The sequence below is a fragment of the Rhipicephalus microplus genome, unplaced genomic scaffold (assembly GCF_043290135.1).
Source record: "Rhipicephalus microplus isolate Deutch F79 unplaced genomic scaffold, USDA_Rmic scaffold_288, whole genome shotgun sequence".
NCBI lineage: Eukaryota > Metazoa > Arthropoda > Arachnida > Ixodida > Ixodidae > Rhipicephalus > Rhipicephalus microplus.
In genome coordinates, this window is record NW_027464859.1 from 115,001 (window position 1) to 130,000 (window position 15,000).

Here is a 15,000-nt window from a genome sequence, read left to right on the forward strand (position 1 = left end):
TGGTCCACCCCTCTATAAATACTCGGGAGGCGTCGAAGCCGGTTCTCCAAGCCGGACCCGTAGGTATCGTTGTGTGCTCGCTCTCATTGGCCCGCCTAACCAGAAAATGCCTGCGGTACACCCATTTGGATAAGAGTGCACGCAGATGCGGGCCTCGACGGCTACACATTTCCTCGGGCGGCCGCCTCCCGGCCTCCGTGGAGCGCGGGATGCACGGTCCCATCGACAAGCCTCTCCCGTTTTTACCGTGGCGTCGCGGTTCACCACGGCAGGCGGGTCGGTCTCCTCCGCATAAAAAGGGGGACCCCCGCTTTTTGTTCCACGAAATCGCACAAGCTTTTTTCGCATCCACGGTTTGCCACCGCACACCAAAATGCCGATCCGGCTGCCTACTTTAGCCAACAGGTGGAGCCAGGCGCGCCGTACTTGCGCGGCACTTCCCACGTCCACCGAAGTCGGTGCCAAGGACCACTTTCGGCGCCGGAGACGCGTACGAGCCTACTCGAGGCGGAAGAACGAAGCCAGCAAGGGCCTGGCCGCAAGTGCGTTCAATTGTCGGGACGTCCAAGTCCCTCGTTCTTCCGTGCTTCCTCTTTCGGCAAGTCGTTGCGGCACCTTCCCAAAGCGCGCAGACCCGCTAATCGCGACGAGCGCGACGTGGCCGTGCCGCCTTTCCCTCGGCAGCAAGCAAAACGCCTGGCAACGTCGACGCTCCCCTAACCGCGATCTCGCACCGTGTTTCGTGTGGCGAATTCAAAAGCCGGCCGGCGCTGCTGCAACCATTACGGTCGGTACGCATACGCCGCGGAGGGCGGGACGGTCATCGGAGCGTGCGGTTCCTCCATCGAGTACTGCGCACCTCGGCCGTCGCATCGCCGTGCCATGACCGGCCGCGCGTCAACGCGAACCGGTGCCAGCGAGATCCCTCGCCTGCAAGAACCGACCGGCAGCCTCCGTCACCCGAGGACGCGGAGGCGCTTGCCGCGGACGGCGGGACGGTATGCACTGGTGCACAGCGGACCCGTCACATCGCCAGTTCCTTGACCGACCGCCGACGCTTGTGCCGTTCCTCTCGTACTTGGCAGTCGCCGCGCGATTGTCGGGTCTCGTTCTTGCACGCTCGAACGGTCGGGAGGGCACTCGGCTGGCGTTTCGGGAACGCGCAGCCTCGCCTTCTACCGACGTAACCACGACTCGCCGTTCGCGCTCCGCCGCTCCTGTTTACAGTACTAGGCGGTCCCGCAGCGGTCGGGTCGCGCATTTCGAGCGCTTCGAGCCACGGTGCAGTGGCGGGTCGAAAGCCGACCTATGAGTGCGTTGCGCCGTTTGTACCCGCGTCCGCCACCTGGCCGACCGTCCAAGGTCGCGGTGTTGGCGTCCGCTGGGCGCAACAATTTGTCACGGGGTGCCGCTCCACATTCAGGCAGCCCCGTGGGGAAAAGCCGACCCCGCGTCCAAACGGGGTCAGCGGCAGAAAGTGTCGGGCGCAGACGCAGCTGAGGCGCTCACCCTTCACAATCCGTTAATGATCCTTCCGCAGGTTCACCTACGGAAACCTTGTTACGACTTTTACTTCCTCTAAATGATCAAGTTTGGTCATCTTTCCAACAGACCGGCGCAACCGAAAGGCCGCGCCGGACATCGGTCCGAAGACCTCACTAAATCATTCAATCGGTAGTAGCGACGGGCGGTGTGTACAAAGGGCAGGGACGTAATCAACGCGAGCTTATGACTCGCGCTTACTGGGAATTCCTCGTTCAAGGGGAACAATTGCAAGCCCCTATCCCAATCACGAAAGAAGTTCCACGGGTTACCCAGTCTTTTCAGACAGGGATAAAGACACGCTGCTTCCTTCAGTGTAGCGCGCGTGCGGCCCCGGACATCTAAGGGCATCACAGACCTGTTATTGCTCTGTTTCGTGCGGCTAGGAGCCGCTTGTCCCTCTAAGAAGGTTGTAAGGTGCTGGGAACCCCGCACCTATTTAATAGGCTAGAGTCTCGTTCGTTATCGGAATTAACCAGACAAATCGCTCCACCAACTAAGAACGGCCATGCACCACCATCCACCGAATCAAGAAAGAGCTCTCAATCTGTCAATCCTCCCAGTGTCCGGGCCGGGTAAGTTTTCCCGTGTTGAGTCAAATTAAGCCGCAGGCTCCACTCCTGGTGGTGCCCTTCCGTCAATTCCTTTAAGTTTCAGCTTTGCAACCATACTTCCCCCGGAACCCAAATACTTTGGTTTCCCGGAAGCTGCCCGCCGAGTCATTTGAGTAACTCAGGCGGATCGCTGGTTGGCATCGTTTATGGTCAGAACTAGGGCGGTATCTGATCGCCTTCGAACCTCTGACTTTCGTTCTTGATCAATGAAAACATTCTTGGCAAATGCTTTCGCAGTAGTTCGTCTTGCGACGGTCCAAGAATTTCACCTCTAGCGCCGCAATACGAATGCCCCCGTCCGTCCCTCTTAATCATTACCTCGTATTCCAAAAACCAACAGAACAGAAACGAGGTCTTGTTCTATTATTCCATGCAAGTTTATTCAGGCGACTCGCCTGCGTTGAGCACTCTAATTTTTTCAAAGTAAAAGCACCGGCCATCTCGAGGCACACAATGAAGTGCACCAAGAAAGAACCGGCATGATGTTCAGTCCGAGCCGTCGCATCGGGTAGATGCACTACTCGTCTGGAACTGAGATCCAACTACGAGCTTTTTAACCGCAGCAGCTTTAGTATACGCTATTGGAGCTGGAATTACCGCGGCTGCTGGCACCAGACTTGCCCTCCAATTGATCCTCGTTAAAGGATTTAGAGTGTACTCATTTCAATTACGGGGCCTCAAAAGAGTCCCGTATTGTTATTTTTCGTCACTACCTCCCCGTGCCGGGAGTGGGTAATTTGCGCGCCTGCTGCCTTCCTTGGATGTGGTAGCCGTTTCTCAGGCTCCCTCTCCGGAATCGAACCCTGATTCTCCGTTACCCGTAACAACCATGGTAAGCAAGTAACCTACCATCGAAAGTTGATAAGGCAGACACTTGAAAGAAACGTCGCCGGCTCGTGGCCATGCGATCAGCACAAAGTTATCCAGAGTCACCACACAATACGGGCCGAAACCCGATCGATCTTGGTCTAATAAAAGCACCCGTTACCCAAAGGGCTCCAGGCTCACTGCATGTATTAGCTCTAGAATTGCCACAGTTATCCAAGTAGGAAGAAACGATCTAAGGAACCATAACTGATTTAATGAGCCATTCGCGGTTTCGCCTTATTTCGGCATGTACTTAGACATGCATGGCTTAATCTTTGAGACAAGCATATGATTACTGGCAGGATCAACCAGGTAATCGTTCGACTGCGCGTCCGTCCTCGCCTTCGGCGGGCCGGACGCAGTCTGTGTGCGGCGGAGGCCACCTTCAGGCGCCCCAACACGCTTATTTTGCACTCCGAGATGACGGCGTTCGAGCTCGCTACGGCACAACCTTCCCGAAAGACGAGTGGGAGCCGTGCGGCAAGAAGCACGTTCATGCTCGCTCTTTTTCGTTGCATCGACTCGGTCGCGCCGTGCGGGTTGCCCAAGCCCGCTGCACTGTCGGTGGACCGGCCGGAACTAGCAACGGAGCCGAGACTGCAAAGCCGCCAGACGACGGGTCACGCCCGCGTCTTCGGCGCTTTCGCATCTGAATCGCCCGAGGACGACACGGAACACACCTCGATATCGTGGTAAAACGGCACCGTCCGACAACCAGCCCCTAACGCATCAAGCGGATGAGGCTGCAGACGACTGCCGTGGATTCCCCTGGAGCAGACCCGAGGACACGCTTGACGAGGCCGAAGCCCGCCGCATATCAGACACCCGGTCGCTTTCGCGTACGCCGCTCACGAGAACCCCCACATAATAGCAGCGATAAGTACCCAGACCTCCTTGGGCACTAATACGAGCGTACTCGAGAAAATTTCACCGCGGGTGTGCCCCGAAACGTGTGGCACGTTGAGCGTGCCACAAGTCTACGTCGCTCTCAAACCCGCCGAGGTCGTAGAATTTGCGACCCTACTCACGAAATTCCCACCGAGGATACGGCCGCAAACGTACCGCACCTTGGGTAGGCCACGAGTTTGTGCAACACTACGCTGACGGCACAGCACCGAGGTCGTGCGCGCACGCACGGGAAAATTCCGCCGCGGTTTCTGCCGAAAACGTGAGGCACCACGACTCTCCGCAAGTTCGCGTCGACTGCGAAAGACCGAAGTCGTGAACGACGTGTCCGCTACTCGCCGCCGACACGCTGGACACCAAACGTACAACGACTCGACGGCGTCGTAGAGGCCCACGACGCGGTTTTCCTTAACGACGTCTCGGCGTGGCACCGACAGGTTAGAACGGCCGACCAACGTTCCCTGTCCGCCGTTCGGCTCAGTCGAAGGGCTCGGCGACTTCGGCAACGCTGCGAAGCCGCACGGTGACGCACGCCATGTCCCCATTTTTTTTTTTTCTTTCTGCGTCTGCCGGGGTGCCCCTATAATAGCAGCGATAAGCACCCAGACCGCCGTGGGTCGCTCGCCCCGGCTGACGTGGTTTTTCGTACTCCTGCGGCGGTCGCCGTCAAGCACGTCCAAATACGCTACTTTCGTGGGCGCATTCACGCTCTTTCGCTTCGCCGGAGTGCCAGCACTCACTCTGCCAAAAACGGCGAACATCCGAGCGGCGGTTCCCACTTTTGCGTCGGCGTCGCAAACCCCGCCCCGGCAGACGAGGTTTGCCGTACTCGTGCGACGGTGGCCGGCGGGCACGTCGAAAGACGCCGATATCGTGCGCGAATTGGCGCACCTTGGCTTCACCGGAGTGCCGCCACTGACTCCTCCAAAAACGGCGAAGATCCGAGCGGCGCTTCCCACTTTCGCATCGGCGTCCCGAACTCCGCCCCGGCTGACGCGGTTTACCGTACTCGTGCGACGGTCGCCGGCGAGCACGTGGAAAGACGCCGATATCGTGCCCGAATCGGCTCCGTTCGGCTTCGCCGGAGTGCCAGCACTGGCTCGGCGAAAGACGACGAACATCCGAGCGACGGTTCTCACTATTGCGTACGCGTCGCAAACCCCGCCCCGGCAGACGCACTTTGCCGTACTCGTGCGACGGTCGCCGGCGAGCACGTAGAAAGACGCCGATATCGTGCCGGAATCGGCCCCGTTTGGCTTCGCCGGAGTGCCAGCACTCACTCGGCCACAAACGGCGAACATCCGAGCGGCGGTTCCCACTTAGCCGTCGGCGTCCCGAACTCCGCCCCGGCAGACGCGGTTGCCGAGCTCGTGCGACTAGCGACCGCGAAGCCGTCTCGCGACGCCGCTTTCGTGCGCGGCTCCCACTGCGACCTGGGTCACCCGAGGTCGACGAGCAAGAAAGAATGTCGAAAAAAAATTTTTTTTTTTTTTGCGTCTGCCGGGGTGCCCCTATAATAGCAGCGATAAGCACCCAGACCGCCATGGGTCGCTCGCCCCGGCTGACGTGGTTTTTCGTTTTCCTGCGGTGGTCGTCGTCAAGCACGTCCAAACACGCCACTTTCGTGGGCGCATTCGCGCTCTTTCGCTTCGCCGGAGTGCCAGCACTCACTCTGCCAAAAACGGCGAACATCCTAGTGGCGGTTCCCACTTTTGCGTCGGCGTCGCCAACCCCGCCCCGGCATACGCGGTTTGCCGTACTCGTGCGGCGGTGGCCGGCGGGCACGTCGAAAGACACCGATATCGTGCGCGAGTCGATGCTTCTTGGTCTCGCAGGAGGGCCGCCACTCACTCCTGCAAAAACGGCGAAGATCCGAGCGGCGCTTCCCACTTTTTCGTCGGCATCGCAAACCTCGCCCCGGCAGACGCGCTTTGCCGTACTCGTGCGACGGTCGCCGGCGAGCACGTCGAAATACGCCGATATCGTGCCCGAATCGGCCCCGTTTCGCTTCGCCGGAGTGCCAGCACTCACTCGGCCAAAAACGGCGAACATCCGAGCAGCGGTACCCACTTAGCCGTCGGCATCCCGAACTCCGCGCCGGCTGACGCGGTTGCCGAGCTCGTGCGACTAGCGACCGCGAACGCGTCTCGCGACGCCGCTTTCGTGCGCGGCTCCCATTGCGACCTGGGTTACCCGAGCTCGACCAGCAAAAAAGAAGGTCGAAAAAAAATTTTTTTTTTCTGCGTCTGCCGGGGTGCCCCTATAATAGCAGCGATAAGCACCCAGACCGCCGTGGGTCGCTCGCCCCGGCTGACGTGGTTTTTCGTACTCCTGCAGCGGTCGCCGTCAAGCACGTCCAAATACGCCACTTTCGTGGGCGCTTTCGCGCTCTTTCGCGTCGCCGGTGTGCCAGCACTCACTCTGCCAAAAACGGCGAACATCCTAGTGGCGGTTCCCACTTTTGCGTCGGCGTCGCCAACCCCGCCCCGGCATACGCGGTTTGCCGTACTCGTGCGGCGGTGGCCGGCGGGCACGTCGAAAGACACCGATATCGTGCGCGAGTCGATGCTTCTTGGTCTCGCAGGAGGGCCGCCACTCACTCCTGCAAAAACGGCGAAGATCCGAGCGGCGCTTCCCACTTTTTCGTCGGCATCGCAAACCTCGCCCCGGCAGACGCGCTTTGCCGTACTCGTGCGACGGTCGCCGGCGAGCACGTCGAAATACGCCGATATCGTGCCCGAATCGGCCCCGTTTCGCTTCGCCGGAGTGCCAGCACTCACTCGGCCAAAAACGGCGAACATCCGAGCAGCGGTACCCACTTAGCCGTCGGCATCCCGAACTCCGCGCCGGCTGACGCGGTTGCCGAGCTCGTGCGACTAGCGACCGCGAACGCGTCTCGCGACGCCGCTTTCGTGCGCGGCTCCCATTGCGACCTGGGTTACCCGAGCTCGACCAGCAAAAAAGAAGGTCGAAAAAAAATTTTTTTTTTCTGCGTCTGCCGGGGTGCCCCTATAATAGCAGCGATAAGCACCCAGACCGCCGTGGGTCGCTCGCCCCGGCTGACGTGGTTTTTCGTACTCCTGCAGCGGTCGCCGTCAAGCACGTCCAAATACGCCACTTTCGTGGGCGCTTTCGCGCTCTTTCGCGTCGCCGGTGTGCCAGCACTCACTCTGCCAAAAACGGCCAACATCCGAGCGGCGGTTCCCACTTTTGCGTCGGCGTCGTAAACCCCGCCCCGGCAGACGCGGTTTGCCCTACTCGTTCGACGGTCGCCGGCGAGCGCGTCGAAAGACGCCGATATCGTGCGCTAATTGGCGCTCCTTGGCTTCTCCGGAGTGCCGCCACTCACTCCTCCAAAAACGGCGAAGATCCGAGCGGCGTTCTCCACTTTCGCATCGGCGTCCCGAACTCCGCCCGGGCTGACGCGGTTTACCGTACTCGTGCGACGGTCGCCGCCGGGCACGTCGAAAGACGCCGATATCGTGCCGTAATCGGCCCCGTTTGGCTTCGCCCGAGTGCCAGCACTCACTCGGCCAAAAACGGCGAACATCCGAGCAGCGTTTCCCACTTTCGCATCGGCGTCCCGAAGCCCGCCCCGGCAGACGCGGTTTGCCCTACTCGAGCGACGGTCGCCGGCGATCACGTCGAAAGGCGCCGAATTCGTGCACGAATCGATGCTTCTTGGTCTCGCAGGAGGGCCGCCACTCACTCCTGCAAAAACGGCGAAGATCCGAGTTGCGCTTCCCACTTTTTCGTCGGCGTCCCGAACTACGCCCCGGCTGACGCGGTTTACCGTACTCGTGCGACGGTCGCCGGCGGGCACTTCAAAATACGCCGATTTCGTGGGCGCATTCACGCTGTTTCGCTTCCCCGGAGTGCCAACACTCACTCTGCCGAAAGCGGCGATCATCCGAGCGGCGGTTCCCACTTTTGCGTCGGCTTCGCAAACGGCGCCCCGGCAGACGCGCTCGTGCGACGTACTCGTGCGACGGTCGCCGGCGAGCACGTCGAAAGACGCCGATATCGTGCTCGAATCGACCCCGTTTCGCTTCGCCGGAGTGCTGCCAGTCACGGCGCAGAAAACGGCGAACAAGTGTTTTTTTTTTTTTTTCCTAGAATTTGTGTTATAGAAGGCACATTTGATATCGGACGATAATTTTCAACTTTATCACGCGCACCGATTTTCGTGTAGAGGTTTGCAAGTTTATGGGAATTTCTCCACTTGGAATAATGCGATTTAGTAGTACTACGAGAACTTCATGGATGTACTCAAGGGTACGGGGCAAGTCAGTTACGTCAACACCTGCAGATTTTTTACACTTCAAACTGAAAATTGTTGGTTGTGAGTCCTCGTGTGATATTAAAGGCCGATTCGCTAACACATAGAACAAAGAAAGAAAGGAAGAAAAAACGCCCGCGCTCGCTCAAGAAACCTGGGTTCGCAACAAGTGGCAACAACAAGCAACCGAGCGAGTGCGCCAAAACCCGTGGCGGCCGAACAAACGCGAAGTCCCAACCGCGTCAGCCGGGGCGGCACGGGACAGGAAAAATCACTTCAGCCGGGGCGGCGGGGCACCGAATAAACCTCGTCACCTCGTCGCAGGATAAAAGAGGAAACAAAAAGTCTAAACAGCGTCTGCTGGAGCGAATGCGTAATAAAACAACAACAACAACAAAAAAAAAACACCCGCGCTCAAGAAGTCTGCAATCCTCACAAAAGGCGACTGTGACCGAGCAGCGTCAGCCGGGGCCGTGCGGAAACGGAAAAACCGCGACTACCGGGGCGTCGAGGCACCGAAAAATCCACTTCAGCCGCGGCGAAAAAAAAAACAAAAAGAAAGACGGAGGGGGGGGGGGAACCACGTCTGCCGGGGCGAAGGAAAAAAAAAAACGCGTCTGCCGGGGCGAGCCCGGGTGCGGCACCACCGGGAAAACTGTGGCAAACAGACATGGCGATCGAGTGAGTGGGCCGCCAGCCAGGCTCAGCCAAAAAGTGCAAAGTCCGAACTGCGTCAGCCGGGGCGGCAAAAACCGCGTCAGCCGGGGCGGCGCAAAAAACCGCGTCTGCCGGGGCGGCACGAAACCGCGTCAGCCGGGGCGGGGCGAAAACTGCGTCAGCCGGGGCGAAAAGAAAAAAAAAAAACGCGTCTGCCGGGGCAAGCCCGGGTGCGGCACCACCGGGAAAACTGTGGCAAACAGACATGGCGATCGAGTGAGTGGGCCGCCAGCCAGGCACAGCCGAAAAGTGCAAAGTCCGAACCGTGTCAGCCGGGGCGACGCAAAAACCGCGTCAGCCGGGGCGGCGCGAAAACCGCGTCAGCCGGGGCGGCACGAAACCGCGTCAGCCGGGGCGGCGCGAAAACTGCGTCAGCCGGGGCGGCGCGAAAACCTCGTCAGCCGGGGCGAGCGAAAAGGGGGGGGGGGGAACCACGTCTGCCGGGGCGAAAGAAAAAAAAAACGCGTCTGCCGGGGCGAGCCCGGGTGCGGCACCACCGGGAAGACTGTGGCAAACAGACATGGCGATCGAGTGAGTGGGCCGCCAGCCAGGCTCAGCCCAAAAAGTGCCAAGTCCGAACTGCGTCAGCCGGGGCGGCAAAAACCGCGTCAGCCGGGGCGGCGCGAAAACCGCGTCTGCCGGGGCGGCGCGAAAACTGCGTCAGCCGGGGCGAGCCCGGGTGCGGCACCACCGGGAAAACTGTGGCTAACAGACATGGCGATCGAGTGAGTGGGCCACCAGCCAGGCTCAGCCAAAAAGTGCCAAGTCCGAACTGCGTCAGCCGGGGCGGCAAAAACCGCGTCAGCCGGGGCGGCGCAAAAAAACCGCGTCTGCCGGGGCGGCACGAAACCGCGTCAGCCGGGGCGGCGCGAAAACTGCATCAGCCGGGGCGAAAGAAAAAAAAAACGCATCTGCCGGGGCGAGCCCGGGTGCGGCACCACCGGGAAAACTGTGGCAAACAGACATGGCGATCGAGTGAGTGGGCCGCCAGCCAGGCACAGCCGAAAAGTGCTAAGTCCGAACTGCGTCTGCCGGGGCGGCACGAAACCGCGTCAGCCGGGGCGGCGCGAAAACCGCGTCTGCCGGGGCGGCACGAAACCGCGTCAGCCGGGGCGGCGCGAAAACTGCGTCAGCCGGGGCGAGCCCGGGTGCGGCACCACCGGGAAAACTGTGGCAAACAGACATGGCGATCGAGTGAGTGGGCCGCCAGCCAGGCACAGCCGAAAAGTGCTAAGTCCGAACTGCGTCTGCCGGGGCGGCACGAAACCGCGTCAGCCGGGGCGGCGCGAAAACCGCGTCTGCCGGGGCGGCACGAAACCGCGTCAGCCGGGGCGGCGCGAAAACTGCGTCAGCCGGGGCGAGCCCGGGTGCGGCACCACCGGGAAAACTGTGGCAAACAGACATGGCGATCGAGTGAGTGGGCCGCCAGCCAGGCACAGCCGAAAAGTGCCAAGTCCGAACTGCGTCAGCCGGGGCGGCAAAAACCGCGTCAGCCGGGGCGGCGCAAAAAACCGCGTCTGCCGGGGCGGCACGAAACCGCGTCAGCCGGGGCGGCGCGAAAACTGCGTCAGCCGGGGCGGCGCGAAAACCTCGTCAGCCGGGGCGAGCGAAAAGGGGGGGGGGGGGGAACCACGTCTGCCGGGGCGAAAGAAAAAAAAAACGCGTCTGCCGGGGCGAGCCCGGGTGCGGCACCACCGGGAAGACTGTGGCAAACAGACATGGCGATCGAGTGAGTGGGCCGCCAGCCAGGCACAGCCGAAAAGTGCTAAGTCCGAACTGCGTCTGCCGGGGCGGCACGAAACCGCGTCAGCCGGGGCGGCGCGAAAACCGCGTCTGCCGGGGCGGCACGAAACCGCGTCAGCCGGGGCGGCGCGAAAACTGCGTCAGCCGGGGCGAGCCCGGGTGCGGCACCACCGGGAAAACTGTGGCAAACAGACATGGCGATCGAGTGAGTGGGCCGCCAGCCAGGCACAGCCGAAAAGTGCCAAGTCCGAACCGTGTCAGCCGGGGCGACGCAAAAACCGCGTCAGCCGGGGCGGCGCGAAAACCGCGTCAGCCGGGGCGGCACGAAACCGCGTCAGCCGGGGCGGCGCGAAAACTGCGTCAGCCGGGGCGGCGCGAAAACCTCGTCAGCCGGGGCGAGCGAAAAGGGGGGGGGGGGGAACCACGTCTGCCGGGGCGAAAGAAAAAAAAAACGCGTCTGCCGGGGCGAGCCCGGGTGCGGCACCACCGGGAAGACTGTGGCAAACAGACATGGCGATCGAGTGAGTGGGCCGCCAGCCAGGCTCAGCCCAAAAAGTGCCAAGTCCGAACTGCGTCAGCCGGGGCGGCAAAAACCGCGTCAGCCGGGGCGGCGCGAAAACCGCGTCTGCCGGGGCGGCGCGAAAACTGCGTCAGCCGGGGCGAGCCCGGGTGCGGCACCACCGGGAAAACTGTGGCTAACAGACATGGCGATCGAGTGAGTGGGCCACCAGCCAGGCTCAGCCAAAAAGTGCCAAGTCCGAACTGCGTCAGCCGGGGCGGCAAAAACCGCGTCAGCCGGGGCGGCGCAAAAAAACCGCGTCTGCCGGGGCGGCACGAAACCGCGTCAGCCGGGGCGGCGCGAAAACTGCGTCAGCCGGGGCGAAAGAAAAAAAAAAACGCGTCTGCCGGGGCGAGCCCGGGTGCGGCACCACCGGGAAAACTGTGGCAAACAGACATGGCGATCGAGTGAGTGGGCCGCCAGCCAGGCACAGCCGAAAAGTGCTAAGTCCGAACTGCGTCTGCCGGGGCGGCACGAAACCGCGTCAGCCGGGGCGGCGCGAAAACCGCGTCTGCCGGGGCGGCACGAAACCGCGTCAGCCGGGGCGGCGCGAAAACTGCGTCAGCCGGGGCGAGCCCGGGTGCGGCACCACCGGGAAAACTGTGGCAAACAGACATGGCGATCGAGTGAGTGGGCCGCCAGCCAGGCACAGCCGAAAAGTGCTAAGTCCGAACTGCGTCTGCCGGGGCGGCACGAAACCGCGTCAGCCGGGGCGGCGCGAAAACCGCGTCTGCCGGGGCGGCACGAAACCGCGTCAGCCGGGGCGGCGCGAAAACTGCGTCAGCCGGGGCGAGCCCGGGTGCGGCACCACCGGGAAAACTGTGGCAAACAGACATGGCGATCGAGTGAGTGGGCCGCCAGCCAGGCACAGCCGAAAAGTGCCAAGTCCGAACTGCGTCAGCCGGGGCGGCAAAAACCGCGTCAGCCGGGGCGGCGCAAAAAACCGCGTCTGCCGGGGCGGCACGAAACCGCGTCAGCCGGGGCGGCGCGAAAACTGCGTCAGCCGGGGCGAAAGAAAAAAAAAAAACGCGTCTGCCGGGGCGAGCCCGGGTGCGGCACCACCGGGAAAACTGTGGCAAACAGACATGGCGATCGAGTGAGTGGGCCGCCAGCCAGGCACAGCCGAAAAGTGCTAAGTCCGAACTGCGTCTGCCGGGGCGGCACGAAACCGCGTCAGCCGGGGCGGCGCGAAAACCACGTCTGCCGGGGCGGCACGAAACCGCGTCAGCCGGGGCGGCGCGAAAACTGCGTCAGCCGGGGCGAGCCCGGGTGCGGCACCACCGGGAAAACTGTGGCAAACAGACATGGCGATCGAGTGAGTGGGCCGCCAGCCAGGCACAGCCGAAAAGTGCTAAGTCCGAACTGCGTCTGCCGGGGCGGCACGAAACCGCGTCAGCCGGGGCGGCGCGAAAACCGCGTCTGCCGGGGCGGCACGAAACCGCGTCAGCCGGGGCGGCGCGAAAACTGCGTCAGCCGGGGCGAGCCCGGGTGCGGCACCACCGGGAAAACTGTGGCAAACAGACATGGCGATCGAGTGAGTGGGCCGCCAGCCAGGCACAGCCGAAAAGTGCAAAGTCCGAACCGTGTCAGCCGGGGCGACGCAAAAACCGCGTCAGCCGGGGCGGCGCGAAAACCGCGTCAGCCGGGGCGGCACGAAACCGCGTCAGCCGGGGCGGCGCGAAAACTGCGTCAGCCGGGGCGGCGCGAAAACCTCGTCAGCCGGGGCGAGCGAAAAGGGGGGGGGGGGGAACCACGTCTGCCGGGGCGAAAGAAAAAAAAAACGCGTCTGCCGGGGCGAGCCCGGGTGCGGCACCACCGGGAAGACTGTGGCAAACAGACATGGCGATCGAGTGAGTGGGCCGCCAGCCAGGCTCAGCCCAAAAAGTGCCAAGTCCGAACTGCGTCAGCCGGGGCGGCAAAAACCGCGTCAGCCGGGGCGGCGCGAAAACCGCGTCTGCCGGGGCGGCACGAAACCGCGTCAGCCGGGGCGGCGCGAAAACTGCGTCAGCCGGGGCGAGCCCGGGTGCGGCACCACCGGGAAAACTGTGGCAAACAGACATGGCGATCGAGTGAGTGGGCCGCCAGCCAGGCACAGCCGAAAAGTGCCAAGTCCGAACTGCGTCAGCCGGGGCGGCAAAAACCGCGTCAGCCGGGGCGGCGCAAAAAACCGCGTCTGCCGGGGCGGCACGAAACCGCGTCAGCCGGGGCGGCGCGAAAACTGCGTCAGCCGGGGCGAAAGAAAAAAAAAAAACGCGTCTGCCGGGGCGAGCCCGGGTGCGGCACCACCGGGAAAACTGTGGCAAACAGACATGGCGATCGAGTGAGTGGGCCGCCAGCCAGGCACAGCCGAAAAGTGCTAAGTCCGAACTGCGTCTGCCGGGGCGGCACGAAACCGCGTCAGCCGGGGCGGCGCGAAAACCGCGTCTGCCGGGGCGGCACGAAACCGCGTCAGCCGGGGCGGCGCGAAAACTGCGTCAGCCGGGGCGAGCCCGGGTGCGGCACCACCGGGAAAACTGTGGCAAACAGACATGGCGATCGAGTGAGTGGGCCGCCAGCCAGGCACAGCCGAAAAGTGCTAAGTCCGAACTGCGTCTGCCGGGGCGGCACGAAACCGCGTCAGCCGGGGCGGCGCGAAAACCGCGTCTGCCGGGGCGGCACGAAACCGCGTCAGCCGGGGCGGCGCGAAAACTGCGTCAGCCGGGGCGAGCCCGGGTGCGGCACCACCGGGAAAACTGTGGCAAACAGACATGGCGATCGAGTGAGTGGGCCGCCAGCCAGGCACAGCCGAAAAGTGCAAAGTCCGAACCGTGTCAGCCGGGGCGACGCAAAAACCGCGTCAGCCGGGGCGGCGCGAAAACCGCGTCAGCCGGGGCGGCACGAAACCGCGTCAGCCGGGGCGGCGCGAAAACTGCGTCAGCCGGGGCGGCGCGAAAACCTCGTCAGCCGGGGCGAGCGAAAAGGGGGGGGGGGGGGAACCACGTCTGCCGGGGCGAAAGAAAAAAAAAACGCGTCTGCCGGGGCGAGCCCGGGTGCGGCACCACCGGGAAGACTGTGGCAAACAGACATGGCGATCGAGTGAGTGGGCCGCCAGCCAGGCTCAGCCCAAAAAGTGCCAAGTCCGAACTGCGTCAGCCGGGGCGGCAAAAACCGCGTCAGCCGGGGCGGCGCGAAAACCGCGTCTGCCGGGGCGGCGCGAAAACTGCGTCAGCCGGGGCGAGCCCGGGTGCGGCACCACCGGGAAAACTGTGGCTAACAGACATGGCGATCGAGTGAGTGGGCCACCAGCCAGGCTCAGCCAAAAAGTGCCAAGTCCGAACTGCGTCAGCCGGGGCGGCAAAAACCGCGTCAGCCGGGGCGGCGCAAAAAAACCGCGTCTGCCGGGGCGGCACGAAACCGCGTCAGCCGGGGCGGCGCGAAAACTGCGTCAGCCGGGGCGAAAGAAAAAAAAAACGCGTCTGCCGGGGCGAGCCCGGGTGCGGCACCACCGGGAAAACTGTGGCAAACAGACATGGCGATCGAGTGAGTGGGCCGCCAGCCAGGCACAGCCGAAAAGTGCTAAGTCCGAACTGCGTCTGCCGGGGCGGCACGAAACCGCGTCAGCCGGGGCGGCGCGAAAACCGCGTCTGCCGGGGCGGCACGAAACCGCGTCAGCCGGGGCGGCGCGAAAACTGCGTCAGCCGGGGCGAGCCCGGGTGCGGCACCACCGGGAAAACTGTGGCAAACAGACATGGCGATCGAGTGAGTGGGCCGCCAGCCAGGCACAGCCGAAAAGT

The 15,000-nt window shown here is 62.9% G+C and overlaps 1 non-coding gene across 1 annotated transcript; it reads right to left on the minus strand.

Annotated features, from left to right (window-relative positions):
* Positions 1-1,523: 1,523 nt before the first annotated feature.
* Positions 1,524-3,338, minus strand: LOC142793162 (small subunit ribosomal RNA). The gene has a single exon (XR_012891481.1). It is a non-coding gene; the product is annotated as a small subunit ribosomal RNA (ribosomal RNA).
* Between the last annotated feature and the right edge of the window lie 11,662 nt (positions 3,339-15,000).